This window comes from Mustela nivalis (genome assembly GCF_964662115.1).
Source record: "Mustela nivalis genome assembly, chromosome: 8".
Lineage (NCBI taxonomy): Eukaryota > Metazoa > Chordata > Mammalia > Carnivora > Mustelidae > Mustela > Mustela nivalis.
The window spans coordinates 71,174,459-71,192,744 of NC_139027.1; positions in this window are offsets into that span (position 1 = coordinate 71,174,459).

The window sequence follows — 18,286 nt, forward strand, 5'->3', positions numbered from 1 at the left end:
TTCTGCATCTTTATGAGACTGAGTGGTATGTTACCTATTTTTATTTATTTTTGCAATGTATTTTGAGTTGAATTTTTATTTTATTTTTTTGATCGCGATAAGTACTCTAATCTCCATCCCCTGTTCCCTGCATCTCTCTACCCAGTTCCCTTCTGGTAACCATCCAGGTTGTTTTATATAGTAAAGAGTCGGTTTCTCGGTTTCTCTTTTTTCCCTTTATTTTGTTTTTATTTTTAAATTCACTTTTTAAGACTTATTTACTTACTTATTTATTTTAGAGTAAGAGAGAGATGGGGGAGAGAATTTTCAAGTAGACTCCTTGCTGGGCATAGAGTTCAGTGTGGGGCTCACTCCTACAACCCAGGAGATCACAACCTGATCTGAAATCAAGAGCTAGATGCTTTAGCAACTGAACCACTGGGTGACCCTGTTTTGATTTTAAATTTCACAGATGAAAGAAGTCATATGGCATTTGTCTTTCTCTAACTTAATTTGCTTGAGTCTAGCTCTAGCTCTATCCGTGTTATTGTAAATGGCAAGATTTCATTCTCTTTTATGGCTGAATAATATACCACATCTTCTTTGTCCATTCATCTAGTGATGGTCACTTGGGCTCCTTCCATAGTTTGGCTAATGTAAATAATGCGGCTATAAATCAAAGAGTACATGTATCCCTTGACTTGAATTTTTATTTTTATTTATTTATTTTTTAAGATTTTATTTATTTGTCAGAGAGAGAGAGAGACAGTGAGCACTGGCAGACAGAGGCAGAGGGAGAAGCAGGCTCCCTGCCGAGCAAGGAGCTGGATGCGGGACTCGATCCCAGGACGCTGGGATCATGACCTGAGCCGAAGGCAGCCGCCCAACCAACTGAACCACCCAGGCGTCCCTTGACTTGAATTTTTAAATCAGTTCTGGTTTTGTTTTTGTTTTTGAGGGCATTTATTAACCCATTATTTGCATTACAATATGAGATTTTATCTTTTTACTCACTACTAGTTTGGAGGGGTGTTCTTGTCTTTTTTCCTTCTTTTTCCAAAAGATGTTTGTCTCCTGCTCCCTTCTTTTTTTTTTTTTTTTTTTTAATTTATTTTTTATTTTCAGCATAACAGTATTCATTATTTTTCACCACACCCAGTGCTCCATGCAATTCGTGCCCTTTATAATACCCACCACCTAGTACCCCAACCTCCCACCCCCCACCCCTTCAAAACCCTCAGATTGTTTTTCAGAGTCCATAGTCTCTCATGGTTCACCTCCCCTTCCAATTTCCCCCAACTCCCTTCTCCTCTCTAACTCCCCATGTCCTCCATGCTATTTGTTATGCTCCACAAATAAGTGAAACCATATGATAATTGACTCTCTCTGCTTGACTTATTTCACTCAGCATAATAATCTCTTCCAGTCCCGTCCATGTTGCTACAAAAGTTGGGTATTGGTCCTTTCTTTTTTTTTTTTTTTTTTTTTTTATAAACATATATTTTTATCCCCAGGGGTACAGGTCTGTGAATCACCAGGTTTACACACTTCACAGCACTCACCAAAGCACATACCCTCCGCAATGTCCATAATCCCACCCCCTTCTCCCAAACCCCCTCCCCCCAGCAACCCTCAGTTTGTTTTGTGAGATTAAGAGTCACTTATGGTTTGTCTCCCTCCCAATCCCATCTTGTTTCATTTATTCTTCTCCTACCCACTTAAGCCTCCATGTTGCATCACCACTTCCTCATATCAGGGAGATCATATGATAGTTGTCTTTCTCTGCTTGACTTATTTCGCTAAGCATGATACGCTCTAGTTCCATCCATGTTGTCGCAAATGGCAAGATTTCATTTCTTTTGATGGCTGCATAGTATTCCATTGTGTATATATACCACATCTTCTTGATCCATTCATCTGTGGATGGACATCTAGGTTCTTTCCATAGTTTGGCTATTGTGGACATTGCTGCTATAAACATTCGGGTGCATGTGCCCCTTTGGATCACTACATTTGTATCTTTAGGGTAAATACCCAATAGTGCAATTGCTGGGTCATAGGGCAGTTCTATTTTCAACATTCTGAGGAACCTCCATGCTGTTTTCCAGAGTGGCTGCACCAGCTTGCATTCCCACCAACAGTGTAGGAGGGTTCCCCTTTCTCCACATCCTCGCCAGCATCTGTCATTTCCTGACTTGTTGATTTTAGCCATTCTGACTGGTGTGAGGTGATATCTCATTGTGGTTTTGATTTGTATTTCCCTGATGCCGAGTGATATGGAGCACTTTTTCATGTGTCTGTTGGCCATCTGGATGTCTTCTTTGCAGAAATGTCTGTTCATGTCCTCTGCCCATTTCTTGATTGGATTATTTGTTCTTTGGGTGTTGAGTTTGCTAAGTTCTTTATAGATTCTGGACACTAGTCCTTTATCTGATATGTCGTTTGCAAATATCTTCTCCCATTCTGTCAGTTGTCTTTTGATTTTGTTAACTGTTTCCTTTGCTGTGCAAAAGCTTTTGATCTTGATGAAATCCCAATAGTTCATTTTTTCCCTTGCTTCCCTTGCCTTTTGCGTTGTTCCTAGGAAGATGTTGCTGCGGCAGAGGTCGAAGAGGTTGCTGCCTGTGTTCTCCTCAAGGATTTTGATGGATTCCTTTCGCACATTGAGGTCCTTCATCCATTTTGAGTCTATTTTTGTGTGTGGTGTAAGGAAATGGTCCAATTTCATTTTTCTGCATGTGGCTGTCCAATTTTCCCAGCACCATTTATTGAAGAGGCTGTCTTTTTTCCATTGGACATTCTTTCCTGCTTTGTCGAAGATGAGTTGACCATAGATTTGAGGGTCTATTTCTGGGCTCTCTATTCTGTTCCATTGATCTATGTGTCTGTTTTTGTGCCAGTACCATGCTGTCTTGATGATGACAGCTTTGTAATAGAGCTTGAAGTCCGGAATTGTGATGCCACCAACGTTGGTTTTCTTTTTCAATATCCCTTTGGCTATTCGAGGTCTTTTCTGGTTCCATATAAATTTTAGCATTATTTGTTCCATTTCTTTGAAAAAGATGGATGGTACTTTGATAGGAATTGCATTAAATGTGTAGATTGCTTTAGGTAGCATAGACATTTTCACAATATTTATTCTTCCAATCCAGGAGCATGGAACATTTTTCCATTTCTTTGTGTCTTCCTCAATTTCTTTCATGAGTACTTTATAGTTTTCTGAGTATAGATTCTGTGTCTCTTTGGTTAGGTTTATTCCTAGGTATCTTATGGTTTTGGATGCAATTGTAAATGGGATTGACTCCTTAATATCTCTTTCTTCTGTCTTGCTGTTGGTGTAGAGAAATGCAACTGATTTCTGTGCATTGATTTTATATCCTGACACTTTACTGAATTCCTGTATAAGTTCTAGCAGTTTTGGAGTGGAGTCTTTTGGGTTTTCCACATATAGTATCATATCATCTGCGAAGAGTGATAATTTGACTTCTTCTTTACCGATTTGGATGCCTTTAATTTCCTTTTGTTGTCTGATTGCTGAGGCTAGGACCTCTAGTACTATGTTGAATAGCAGTGGTGATAATGGACATCCCTGCCGTGTTCCTGACCTTAGTGGAAAAGCTTTCAGTTTTTCTCCATTGAGAATGATATTTGCGGTGGGTTTTTCATAGATGGCTTTGATGATATTGAGGTATGTGCCCTCTATCCCTACACTTTGAAGAGTTTTGATCAGGAAGGGATGCTGTACTTTGTCAAATGCTTTTTCAGCATCTATTGAAAGTATCATATGGTTCTTGTTCTTTCTTTTATTGATGTGTTGTATCACATTGACTGATTTGCGGATGTTGAACCAACCTTGCAGCCCTGGAATAAATCCCACTTGGTCGTGGTGAATAATCTTTTTAATGTACTGTTGAATCCTATTGGCTAGTATTTTGTTGAGTATTTTCGCATCTGTGTTCATCAAGGATATCGGTCTATAGCTCTCTTTTTTGGTGGGATCCTTGTCTGGTTTTGGGATCAAGGTGATGCTGGCCTCATAAAATGAGTTTGGAAGTTTTCCTTCCATTTCTATTTTTTGGAACAGTTTCAGGAGAATAGGAATTAGTTCTTCTTTAAATGTTTGGTAGAATTCCCCCGGGAAGCCATCTGGCCCTGGGCTTTTGTTTGTTTGGAGATTTTTAATGACTGTTTCAATCTCCTTACTGGTTATGGGTCTGTTCAGGCTTTCTATTTCTTCCTGGTTCAGTTGTGGTAGTTTATATGTTTCTAGGAATGCATCCATTTCTTCCAGATTGTCAAATTTATTGCCGTAGAGTTGCTCATAGTATGTTCTTATAATAGTTTGTATTTCTTTGGTGTTAGTTGTGATCTCTCCTCTTTCATTCATGATTTTATTTATTTGGGTCCTTTCTCTTTTCTTTTTGATAAGTCGGGCCAGGGGTTTATCAATTTTATTAATTCTTTCAAAGAACCAGCTCCTACTTTCGTTGATTTTTTCTATTGTTTTTTTGGTTTCTATTTCATTGATTTCTGCTCTGATCTTTATGATTTCTCTTCTCCTGCTGGGCTTAGGGTTTCTTTCTTGTTCTTTCTCCAGCTCCTTTAGGTGTAGGGTTAGGTTGTGTACCTGAGACCTTTCTTGTTTCTTGAGAAAGGCTTGTACCGCTATATATTTTCCTCTCAGGATTGCCTTTATTGTGTCCCACAGATTTTGAACTGTTGTATTTTCATTATCATTTGTTTCCATGATTTTTTTCAATTCTTCTTTAATTTCCCGGTTGACCCATTCATTCTTTAGAAGGATACTGTTTAGTCTCCATGTATTTGGGTTCTTTCCAAACTTCCTTTTGTGGTTGAGTTCTAGCTTTAGAGCATTGTGGTCTGAAAATATGCAGGGAATGATCCCAATCTTTTGATACCGGTTGAGTCCTGATTTAGGACCAAGGATGTGATCTATTCTGGAGAATGTTCCATGTGCACTAGAGAAGAATGTGTATTCTGTTGCTTTGGGATGAAATATTCTGAATATATCTGTGATGTCCATCTGGTCCAGTGTGTCGTTTAAGGCCTTTATTTCCTTGCTGATCTTTTGCTTGGATGACCTGTCCATTTCAGTGAGGGGAGTGTTAAAGTCCCCTACTATTATTGTATTATTGTTGATGTGTTTCTTTGATTTTGTTATTAATTGGTTTATATAGTTGGCTGCTCCCACGTTGGGGGCATAGATATTTAAAATTGTTAAATCTTCTTGTTGGACAGACCCTTTGAGTATGATATAGTGTCCTTCCTCATCTCTTATTATAGTCTTTGGCTTAAAATCTAATTGATCTGATATAAGGATTGCCACTCCTGCTTTCTTCTGATGTCCATTAGCATGGTAAATTCTTTTCCACCCCCTCACTTTAAATCTGGAGGTGTCTTCGGGCTTAAAATGAGTTTCTTGGAGGCAACATATAGATGGGTTTTGTTTTTTTATCCATTCTGATACCCTGTGTCTTTTGACAGGGGCATTTAGCCCATTCACATTCAGGGTAACTATTGAGAGATATGAATTTAGTGCCATTGTATTGCCTGTAAGGTGACTGTTATTGTATATGGTCTCTGTTCCTTTCTGATCTACCACTTGTAGGCTCTCTCTTTGCTTAGAGGACCCCTTTCAATATTTCCTGTAGAGCTGGTTTGGTATTTGCAAATTCTTTCAGTTGTTGTTTGTCCTGGAAGCTTTTAATCTCTCCTTCTATTTTCAATGATAGCCTAGCTGGATATAGTATTCTGGGCTGCATGTTTTTCTCGTTTAGTGCTCTAAAAATATCATGCCAGCTCTTTCTGGCCTGCCAGGTCTCTGTGGATAAGTCAGCTGCCAATCTAATATTTTTACCATTGTATGTTACAGACTTCTTTTCCCGGGCTGCTTTCAGGATTTTCTCTTTGTCACTGAGACTTGTAAATTTTACTATTAGGTGACGGGGTGTGGGCCTATTCTTATTGATTTTGAGGGGCGTTCTCTGAACCTCCTGAATTTTGATGCTCGTTCCCTTTGCCATATTGGGGAAATTCTCCCCAATAATTCTCTCCAGTATACCTTCTGCTCCCCTCTCTCTTTCTTCTTCTTCTGGAATCCCAATTATTCTAATGTTGTTTCGTCTTATGGTGTCACTTAATTCTCGAATTCTCCCCTCGTGGTCCAGTAGCTGTTTGTCCCTCTTTTGCTCAGCTTCTTTATTCTCTGTCATTTGGTCTTCTATATCACTAATTCTTTCTTCTGCCTCATTTATCCTAGCAGTGAGAGCCTCCATTTTTGATTGCACCTCATTAATAGCTTTTTTGATTTCAACTTGGTTAGATTTTAGTTCTTTTATTTCTCCAGAAAGGGCTTTTATATCTCTCGAGAGGGTTTCTCTAATATCTTCCATGCCTTTTTCGAGCCCGGCTAGAACCTTGAGAATTGTCATTCTGAACTCTAGATCTGACATATTACCGATGTCTGTATTGATTAGGTCCCTAGCCTTTGGTACTGCCTCTTGTTCTTTTTTTTGCGTTGAATTTTTACGTCTTGTCATTTTGGCCAGATAAGAGTAAATGAAGGGGCAAGTAAAATACTAAAAGGGTGGCAACAACCCCAGGAAAATATGCTTTAACTAAATTAGAAGAGATCCAAAATCGTGAGTGGGGAGAAAGGGGATAAAAAGAGGTTCAAAAAGGAAGAAAGAAAAAAAAAGAAAAGAAAAAAAAATTTTTTTAAAAAAAGAAAACACCTGAGAAAAATGTAAAAAAGAAAAAATATATATATTAGATAAACTAGTAAAAAATCGTTAAAAAAGAAAAAGGTAACAGTTAAAAAAAAAAAAAATTTACCCGAAGGCGAGAAGAAAAAGAAAAAAAGAAAAAAAAATGAAAAAGAAAAAATTAAATTAACTGCAAGACTAAAAAAAAATCACAGGAAAAAAGCCATGAGTTCCGTGCTTGGCTTTCTCCTCCTCTGGAATCTGCTGCTCTCCTTGGTATTGAAACCGCACTCCTTGGTAGGTGAACTTGGTCTTGGCTGGATTTCTTGTTGATCTTCTGGGGGAGGGGCCTGTTGTAGTGATTCTCAAGTGTCTTTGCCCCAGGCGGAATTACACCGCCCTTACCCGGGGCCCGGGGTGAGTAATCCGCTCGGGTTTGCTTTCAGGAGCTTTTGTTCCCTGAGCGCTTTCCGTAGAGTTCCGGAGGACGGGAACACAAATGGCGGCCTCCTGGTCTCCGGCCCGGAGGAGCCGAGAGCCCAGGGCCCCACTCCTCAGTGCGCCCTCAGAGAACAGCGCCCAGTTACTCCCGTCTGCCTGACCTCTGGCCGCGCTCCGAGCTCACCGAGCCTGTGATCGGTTCAAGGTAACACCGAGCTGTGAGCTTACTGTCGGCTCTGTTTCTGTAGCCGGCTTTCCCGTTCCAATACCCGCAAGCTCTGCGACACTCAGACACCCCTGATCCTTCTGTGACCCTGCGGGACCTGAGGCCACGCTGACCCCGCGTGGGCTTCGCCCCGGTTTAGCCTCTGGACTGATGTCCCTCAGCGGAACAGACTTTTAAAAGTCCTGATTTTGTGCGCGGTTGCTCCGCCGCTTGCCGGGAGCCGGCCCCTCCCCCCGGGGTCTATCTTCCTGTCGCTTTGGATTCACTTCTCCGCCGGTCCTACCTTTCAGAAAGTGGTTGTTTTTCTGTTTCCAGAATTGCTCTTCTTCTTCTCTTCGGTCTGCCGATGGATTTTCAGGTGTTTGCAATCTTTAGATAAGCTATCTAGCTGATCTCCGGCTAGCTGAAGCAGTCTCAGCTTGCTACTTCTCCGCCATCTTGACTCCTCCCCCTCCTCCTGCTCCCTTCTTTAAGGTTTTCTTGCCTTTATTATACTTTCTCATGTCATGAGTAAGTAAATTGTACCAAACAGGTCTTTCTATCATGAACAACTATAAATCCAGAAATGCAAATGAAACATCTTTTTTAAGACACCGGACAGCAGGACTAAGTGCTGGAGAGAAAAGGAAGCACAGGAAGCCAGCCCCCAGATAGCCCAGTTTATTGCATGAGGGGCCTTCCCAGATCCCAGGGCAGAGACAGAGAAGACAAGCAGAGCATGACAGACTGGCTGAGTTGAGAGACCACAGCTTGGGTAAAGGAGGCATCTGAAATCCTAGTGCCAGAGATAAGGGAACTACACAGAAAAAGAGCTCTACAGTCATCCCTTTGAGTCAGTAAATGGATCATTCATTAATCTGATTATTTTCCTTAGAAATTAGCTCTTGAATTTATCCATGCAGCTAATTTTTGTTTTCTTACTCGCAAATTCTAGAAATTTTCATCATCACTGGGGTGCCTGGGTGACTCAGTCAGTTAAGCATCTGTCTTCGGCTCAGGTCATGATCCTGTAGTCCTCTGATTGAGCCCCATATCAGGCTCTCTACTCAGTGGGGAGTCTGCTTCTCTCTCTCAAGTAAATAAATAAAATCTTTTTTAAAAATTTCATCATTACTTTTCTTACTTTCTGTAAATTTATTACATTATTCTATTTCTAATATCTTGGAGATAATATTACTTCATTTATTTTCTCTTCATTTATTTTTAAGCTAATACAAATAATTGGATTGTCACATCTGATGTACCCAGATCAAAGATCTTGCTCACCATCAGCCTTTACTGGCAATTTCAGGGATATAGGAATCCAAAGGACTGTGACAAAGTAGATAAAGTTCTGAGACATTAAGGGCAATTTCTACACTTTCTTCTCACATCAAACATATACTTCTGGTCCAAAAAATAGATGATGTCTCTAAATGAAGTTCACAAGTTACTTCACAAAGTGGAAGGGGTATCTATATTAGGTAAAATCTCTATTTTATACCCAGAGAATTGTATTCGTTTACAAGCCATTTCTCAGTGAGCCATGCATCATATTTCCATAGATGTTGTCTCTATTTACTCTCAGTAACCCTTTAAGCTGGTCGTATTTTTCTAAGGGGAATTCTATAGATAAGGTTCTTCCTCCCAGCAAATCCTGTTAGTCTATTTACTCAGAGGTCTAGTTGACGAGATTAACAAAATCACCTGCCTTTTTCCTCCTACTCTGGTTGTGTCCCTCCATTAAATGGAGTGAATGAAGCCAGATGATTACATTCTTTCCTCTCCATTGTCTATCACATTTAGTAATGAAACTCAGTAATAATTTTTCTCTGAGAAAAATGTTAACCATATATTTTATATATGCTCAGTTATAATAAATCAAAATTATGATTCATTATAATTTATCTCTATTTTCTAAGTATTAAATAATAGTTTCAGTTTTTGCTTTGAGTCAAGAATTGTTAAAGCATGTTTTTCATTTTATTCCCAATGTCACTTTAACATATTCTTATAGAAAATGCACTATACCATTTTTACATTGTGGATTTTACTGAACATTCTTTTGACTTTATGAGCAATTTTTATTAATAATCTGTGGGTATTCTTTTAAAGAGGTATCCTCTACAGGATACAGAATTATTTATAGTGGTGATATTAACTTTATTTAAATAATACTCAGATTCTCTACCTCTGCATTATCAGCTCTCAATCCTGGCTACACATTTTTATCTCCTGGGAGGTTTTTATAAACCAACAATGTCTGGGACCTGCTTCAGCCATTTAACAAGCTATGGAGGTAAGGCCAGCATCTACACATTCAGAGCTCCCCCAAACAATGCTGATACACTCTGAGGGTTTCTTTCTTTTTTGGTAAAAACAGGAAAGTATTTCCCACTTATTTAATGTTACAATTTTTCTTGTAAGTCATACAGTTTTCCTTAAATATTTCAGCACAGTTCTATGATTTGACAGTTATATATTTATTATAGAGAAAGTGTTCATGCAAATTAATTGATTTAATGTTTTTTAGCATATATTTTACTTTAAGAAAAAATATTTCAAATTCTCCTTTTAATTGCATGTATATGCTTTGTATTTCTTCATTTTTTTCCTTGTAAATTTCCTGAATTATACGTCATGTGCACATTCCATAAATAATATTTAGATAGATTTATTTTTTTAATCTGTTTGCTCTTCTTTACTCTTTCTGTGAGTTTTTCAGTATATACTGGTTGTTGTATCAGATAGGCTTTTTATTTTGTTACCTCAACTGCTTTGCTTTATGCTTTATTCTTGTGTTACCTTGTTTCTCTAGTTTTATATTTCTTGATGATTATATTCTGTATTGACTTTACACTCTAGTGATTTGGAAAAGAGAAATTCTAGTGATAAAGATGATGACTCACTTTTCAAATGTACATAGCATTTCTGGGAATGGCAGACTATGATGTAATTTGAGAGCCAAACTGCCTGTAGAAAACACCTAGAGAAACAGGACCAAATTTTGGAAAATAAAATGAAGAATAGCTACCAAGGGAGTGAAGGTTTGCAGTATTTGAGACCACTTGTACCCTCTGGGAAACTTACTGATCTAGAAGATTTGGCTGAGAGGCTAAGAAGAAAAGAGTTTCAACAGAATTAAGGCTCCTGGGAGGGAAACACTGGAATTCAGCCCTCACCAGGAAGGGAAAGGGGCTGATGTATGTACATCAGGCATAAGTGTAAAGAAAAACTGGTTGATTCTCTTAGGAACTAAGAACCAGCTTTATTTCAGTAATGGTAATGGCTGTGGAATTTTAATTTCTCTCTACATTTTAAATTTCCCAAAACAGGATTTTGTCATTTTATATAGTTAATGTTCCTTTATAATCATCTAAATTTACTTTTATTGCTTTTGTATTCATTCTTACATCTCCACGTTTTCACCAGGGACTATTTTTCTTCTGCCAGAAGTCTTTTTCTTCGTTACAGATGTGCTGGTGGTTCATTCTCAAAATTCTAGTGTCTGAAAATGGGTCTTTTCACCATCATTCTTTTAGGGTGTGTTTGCTGGGCACAGACTTCTGTGTTGGCAGCTATTTTGTCTCTGTTACTTTGAGGATACAATCTGCCTTCCCCTGTTCCCTTTGAGACATTCCCTGATGGGCTTATTATTTCTTCTCTTTATGTATCTTGTCATTTTTCTGGCCTCATGATTTTCCCTTCTACTTTGGCTTTTGGCAGTTTTAGTATGATCAGCCCAAGAGTTTTTTTCTTTGTATTTATCTTCTTTGGTATTTGTAATGCTTCCTGATTCTGTGACTTGATGTTTTTTTTTTCAGGTTAAGCAAACATAAGCTGTTATTTACTCAAATATCAGTCTTCCCATTCTTTCAGGGCTCTTTCTAGAATTCTGGGTACATACGTGTGACTTTTTCATTATGACCTATGTCTCTTAAAGTTTCTTCTGAAATTTTAATTTGTGTGTGTATATGTGTGTCCATGCTTATTCTGTCTATTCCTCATTATCTGTAATATTTCTTATAAAGTAGAGATAAATTGTGGCTCAGTATTATGTGATTATCTTGCAGAGAGGAATTCTATTTGCTTCTGGCAGATAACTAGAACTTCTAGAAACATAAGACCAGTCTCCTGTCACCAGGAACTGAAGTGAATCAACATTTGAACCAGGAGATAATAGTTTCAAACCCTTGCTTTTAATGTCCACACAACACTATCTCCCCTTTAAGGTTCTTTCGAAAGGTGGATTTCATTGGTGGGGTACTTTTTGCATGCTTGAATCTGATAATTTGTTGTTGTTGTTGTTTTCTTCATGGGAGAACACAACTGGTTTCCATCTCAATTTCTTGAATCACTACTTTTTTTATTCAGCCCTGTGTAGGTGTTGATGTATATTCACCAAATGTCAAGAAAAGAAAGTGCTAGGAAAGAGAGCCCAGAAATAGACCCTCAACTCTACAGACAACTAATCTTCGACAAAGCAGGAAAGAATGTCCAATGGGAAAAAGACAGCCTCTTCAATAAATGGTGCTGGGAAAATTGGACAGCCACATGCAGAAAAATGAAATTGGACCATTTCCTTACACCACACATAAAAATAGACTCAAAATGGATGAAGGACCTCAATGTGTGAAAGGAATCCATCAAAATCCTTGAGGAGAACACAGGCAGCAACCTCTTCGACCTCAGCCGCAGCAACATCTTCCTAGGAACAACGCAAAAGGCAAGGGAAGCAAGGGAAAAAATGAACTATTGGGATTTCATCAAGATCAAAAGCTTTTGCACAGCAAAGGAAACAGTTAACAAAATCAAAAGACAACTGACAGAATGGGAGAAGATATTTGCAAACGACATATCAGATAAAGGACTAGTGTCCAGAATCTATAAAGAACTTAGCAAACTCAACACCCAAAGAACAAATAATCCAATCAAGAAATGGGCAGAGGACATGAACAGACATTTCTGCAAAGAAGACATCCAGATGGCCAACAGACACATGAAAAAGTGCTCCATATCACTCGGCATCAGGGAAATACAAATCAAAACCACAATGAGATATCACCTCACACCAGTCAGAATGGCTAAAATCAACAAGTCAGGAAATGACAGATGCTGGCGAGGATGCGGAGAAAGGGGAACCCTCCTACACTGTTGGTGGGAATGCAAGCTGGTGCAGCTACTCTGGAAAACAGCATGGAGGTTCCTCAAAATGTTGAAAATAGAACTGCCCTATGACCCAGCAATTGCACTATTGAGTATTTACCCTAAAGATACAAACGTAGTGATCCAAAGGGGCACGTGCACCCGAATGTTTATAGCAGCAATGTCCACAATAGCCAAACTATGGAAAGAACCTAGATGTCCATCAACAGATGAATGGATCACGAAGAAGTGGTATTTATACACAATGGAATACTATGCAGCCATCAAAAGAAATGAAATCTTGCCATTTGTGACAACATGGATGGAACTAGAGCGTATCATGCTTAGTGAAATAAGTCAAGCAGAGAAAGACAACTATCATATGATCTCCCTGATATGAAGAAGTGGTGATGCAACATGGGGGCTTAAGTGGGTAGGAGAAGAATAAATGAAACAAGATGGGATTGGGAGGGAGACAAACCATAAGTGACTCTTAATCTCACAAAACAAACTGAGGGTTGCTGGGGGGAGGGGGTTTGGGAGAAGGGGGTGGGATTATGGACATTGGGGAGGGTATGTGCTTTGGTGAGTGCTGTGAAGTATGTAAACCTGGTGATTCACAGACCTGTACCCCTGGGGATAAAAATATATGTTTATAAAAAATAAAAAAAAAAAAGAAAAGTGCTAGGACAGCCCAATTTCTTTGTCTCTGGGAGTCAACCTAAGAAGGAAGGCTTACTGGATCTTTGTTGTAATCTCTTTCTCTTTTGTAAGATTCACATCTTTATTCATATCTATAGATATATCTAAGTATTGCTTTTTATAAAAATTTTTTCCTCATAATGAGTAAGCTTTTTTTTTTTCCCCCTTTGGATTCACAGCTCTATCAGGTATGGACATTTTTCTTCTTTTAATACAGATCTTATTTCATTTACATTATTTATTTCTATTTACTTGGTTACACTAATTACTGACAGATGATGTTTCTATTTTCCAGCCTCCATATTGAGCATCATTGTTTTATTACTTTTGATAATTTAAACTTAAATTGGTATCCTGGGAAGTAATCCCCAGCTTCATATGGTGAGATATATTACTTGAAGTGAAATTTCTACCTACTACTACTATTATAAATATTAATATCATTTTATCAATGTATTCCATCACATAATTAAATAAAACGATTACTACAGAATGGTTTACAAAAAAAAAAAAAAAAAGGAACCCTTATCTGTGCCAGTCCTACAGTCCTCAGTCTTAATCCTGCTTTTCCAAAGGGCACACATTTTAATAGCTTTTGTTTCAGTTTTCTATGATTCTTTCCTTTGTGTATTTAAATAGTACACTAAAATCTTCATTTCAGGGTAGTATCTCTTGATTTTATTCTTTTTACAATAAGGATGTGAATGCACCTGCTTTCCCTTTGCCAGTCTTCCCCTTTTTCCACCTTCTAAATTCTACTATAGGTACTTTTATATGTCAAAGCTGCTAAGATTTATAGTCTTCTTCATAACCGTAATTAAATCTGCACTTAATCCATGCATAGATCCTAAAACTTAAAAATCATTAAGCAGCATTAAATCAGCATGAGTTGGGGAGGCTCACTGCAGAACCACTCTAAGTTCTATAATCATATTTTCTTTCTCACAGAGATTTTAGTTTTCCTAAGCTCCTTTCTCGATTTTTTTCTGGATAGTGCCTTTATTATATCTTTAAATTATTTCAGTATCTCAAGCATTCTTGGAACTGTTCATGGAATAGATACTTTTGTTTTCACTGTCACCTTGTCTAAGGCCTTGCTGATCCTTTGCCTCTCTGTACTGGTTGCTAGGATTCCAGCTGTCTGCCATTTGGTGAAGTCTCCTTCACTCTGTGTGCTTAAAGTTAATGCACTTTTTCGTGGTTCCTAAATCACTTTTGGCTTTTTATTTTATTTTATTTTACTTTAATTGATTTTATTTTACTGGGGGGAAATCTTCAAGAACTTTCTTAATAGTTATTGCATAGGAAGTAAATTTCCTAAGTCATTTTCTGTCAAGAATGCCTCTATTCTTCCCTTCCTACCTGATTGAGAATTTGGAGTTTAGTCAAGTTGCAATATCAGCACACACAGATGAGAATTATGTCAACTGACATTAAAACACAGAATTTATGCTATATATTCTTATTTCATTTTTACATTAATAGTATATATGCTAAATTTCATTATGCAATATAATTGTTATATTGATACTGAAATTTAAAAATCTATTTTATGTAGAGTTTAGGAAAATGCAAGTTAGAAATCATATTACTGCTATAGGAGTCAAAAGCTTAAGTGTAAAAAATAGATAAAAGGGTAAAATCAAAGAAATCAAGTAAAAATACTGTAATGTTACATATGAATTAGAAATACCAGTATGGCGTCTCCAATATTTTGTTTTGTTTTGAAAATTCAATTTTCAAGTTTTGTCCCCCAAAAGCCTGGATTCAATGACAACCCATAAGCAATGAGTAACTCTGTACCCAGGGTTCCTTGGAGGAATAGCTGATTCCAGTTCTAAAGCAGGATTATGCTGACATATCTTGAGCCAGAAAGCAAGGAAATTTTCAAGAAAAATGGGCTAATGCAAACAAACAAAAAACAGGAGACACACTCAAAGTGTTTGGTCAAAGGAAGAGCAATTTGAGCACCAATAATCTGAAGAATACAACTGATTAAAACACATTGAAAATACAAAATCTAGAGTTCAAAATGGTACAAAACAGAAAAGGGAAAAAACAAACCAACTAAAATAAGGCATTTTTTAGATAATTGCAGAAATTTTCTTATAGAGTGGACACTAGGTGACACTGAAAAAGAATTACTTTGTCAGGTATGATAATGGCAATATAGTTTTGTAAGAACATGTATATATGTTTAAAAAATACATACTGATTATACATAAAAGTGAAATGACCCACCAACACTGATAAGCTTTAAGATCATTTAGCAAAGGAAATAATGTAAAAAAGAGACATATGATGCAAATGTTACAAGATCTTGTTAATTGTGTCTGGGTGATGGTTATTTGAAAGTTCAGTGTGCTCCCTTTAAAAAGCTTTACTAAAGGGGTGCCTGACTGGCTTAGTCAGTAGAGCATGTGACTCCTGATCTTGGGGTTTTCAGTTCAAGTTCCATATTAGGTGTAGAGATTACTTTAAAAAAAAAAAAAAAAAAAAAACCTTTAAGAAAAAAACTTTCATAATAAATATTCTAAAAGTTTGACATTCTAAATACTGAAGTTTAGTATTCAGTTATATCTTGTACTATGTCAAAGCTTTAATGTTGAATTTTTTTTTTATGTTTAATTTTTAACTCCAATCCATTTGGTTTTGTATGCATGTGTGGAAGGGGGTGAGTAATGTTAGAGGATGATCGAAATTCATCAACTTGATTCAATTCAACCAATATTTATTAAGAACCTAATCCTTCCCAGGTATTTGGGATATGAAGATGGATATGATACCAGAGAAATAATATCAGTTTGTACCCAGTAAATAGAAGCAAATGATTAATTTCTGTCAGATGGAATGAGAAATAGCTTCATATAGAATTTATAATTTGAGCTGGGGCTTTAGGAATGAGTAAGAGCTTGTCAGAAGGTGAGTGGAAAATTCTTCACAAAGAAACACAAGGGTAAAGCCACAGTTTTGTGTGAGTAAACTTTAAGGGTCCAGCAACTGCTATTGACTCTGCTGGAAGGTAAAGGCTAGAGGGGAAGGAGGTAAAATAGTGATTTGGCCAGTGACTCTGCTTCTCAGCTTGGGAAGTTGGGCCACCCCTTATAGGAAAGGAAGTAATTGTAAGGAGTGAAAGAGAGGAATGATTATCCTGGTGACAGTGGGGAAGGCAGGGAGAAAAAGTGCCAAGGATTTAAATAACCTTGGCAAGAACTTGAGATCTTCAGCAACTGATTAGAGGGAAAGGTGAGAGAGTGACTTTACAACCATGCCTTTAGGGTTTTCTTTAGACCATATTCTGCCTGAGTGTGCTGGATTTAATCCTTGCCTGGAAGTTATTCTCTATCTCCATTGCCATCACAGAGGATGATGGTTTCCTATATCAGTAAGCATATACATACTGACCAGTGAACAGAATAGGAGAGATTAGAAAAAGACCCACAGAAAATCCAGTCTCTTGGTTGTGGGGAAAGAAATCCACTGTAGTACATGGGTAAGATTATGGTTTTATCAACAGCTGATGCTAGGTCAAGTGGTTATCCAGGTTTTAAGCAGGACATATATACAAAAGTATCAACCATAAAAGGAAAGACTGATAAACTAGACCTCAAAAAACTGAACATTTTATTAATCAGAAAACACAGTTAAGAGAGGGAGAACATGAGTAGAAAATAGAAAATACTCCCAGTACAAATAAAACTCATCCAGAATGTAGAAAGCACTATAAAGCCGTAACAACAGACAACCAAATAATGGCCAAAAGACTGCAACAGCCAATCTTACAAAAATAATAAAGAAAGAAAGAAAGAAAAGAAAATGTGCAATAAACATATGGAAAGGTGCTTTAACTCATTAATTAGCCCAATAAAACCAGGTAATTCCATAGAGAGAAACTACACAAGCACTAGAATAGTAAATATTAAAATAGAAAAAAAAAAAAACACTCATGAAAAACCCACACCCAAAACAAACAAAAAACAACAGCTAATATCAAGCCCTGGGGAAGATTTTGAAAACTATAATTTTCACACACAATGAAGAAAGTGTACATTGGAGTAAACTTTTTTTCCCGGGGGCAGGGGTGGTGGAGAGGGAGAGGGAGCGAGAGAATCTTAAGCAGGCTCCACCTCCACACCTGCACAGAACCCAACACAGGGCTTGGTCTCACAGCCCTGAAAGCATGACCTGAGCTGAAATCAAGGATCAGATGCCTCACCAACGGAGCCATCTTGGTGCCCCAAGCAGACATTTTGGAAACTGTTGGGTAATATCTATTAAAACATTCATAGCCTCTTTAAAAAAAAAAAAAATTCATAGCCTATGACTTAGGAATTTCACTCTAAAATGTTTACTTAAAAGATAAGTATGCATATGTTCTCAAAAAGAATGTTCACAGCAGCAATAATGTTAGAGCCAAAGTTTGGAAACATTGAACATGAACTGAACAGAATGGATAAATAAATGGTGATGTATTCCTATAATGGAATGCTACATAGTGATGAGTGGGAATAAGCAGTGTTTAATGTAGCATAGATAAATCTCATGAATATAATTCTGACTATAAGAAGCTATAACAAAATTAAATATTCTCTATGGTTCCATTTATGTAGAGTTCAAAAACAAAAAACTGTGTCAAGAGATGTCAAGATACTGGTTATCTGTGCAAAGGCAGTGATTAGGAGGAGCACAATTGAGGCTTCTGGGATATGGAAATGTTCCTAATCTTGTGCTTGTGAAGATTTACCAAGACGTATACATTTAAAATTTGTACTCTATTAAAAGTTTAAAGTTTTATTTATAAAATAAGAGTTTAGTTAGCTCGGGATCTTATCATAAAAATCAGTGGATTTTTTGAGGAAAAATTGAATCCATCCATGACATGAGCTACATAAAATGTAGTAACCAGCTCACTAAGTGTACTCTGTGTAGGATGAAGATAGAACAACTAATGTAAATATATATGTCTCTATATACTTATATAATGACTTAAAGGCAATATGTAGTAAATATTATCCATCTTGAAACTCCATTCCCAGTCAGTAATTTTTCTATCAAGTCTCTGCTGTTCTAATCATTTAAATCTCTTACC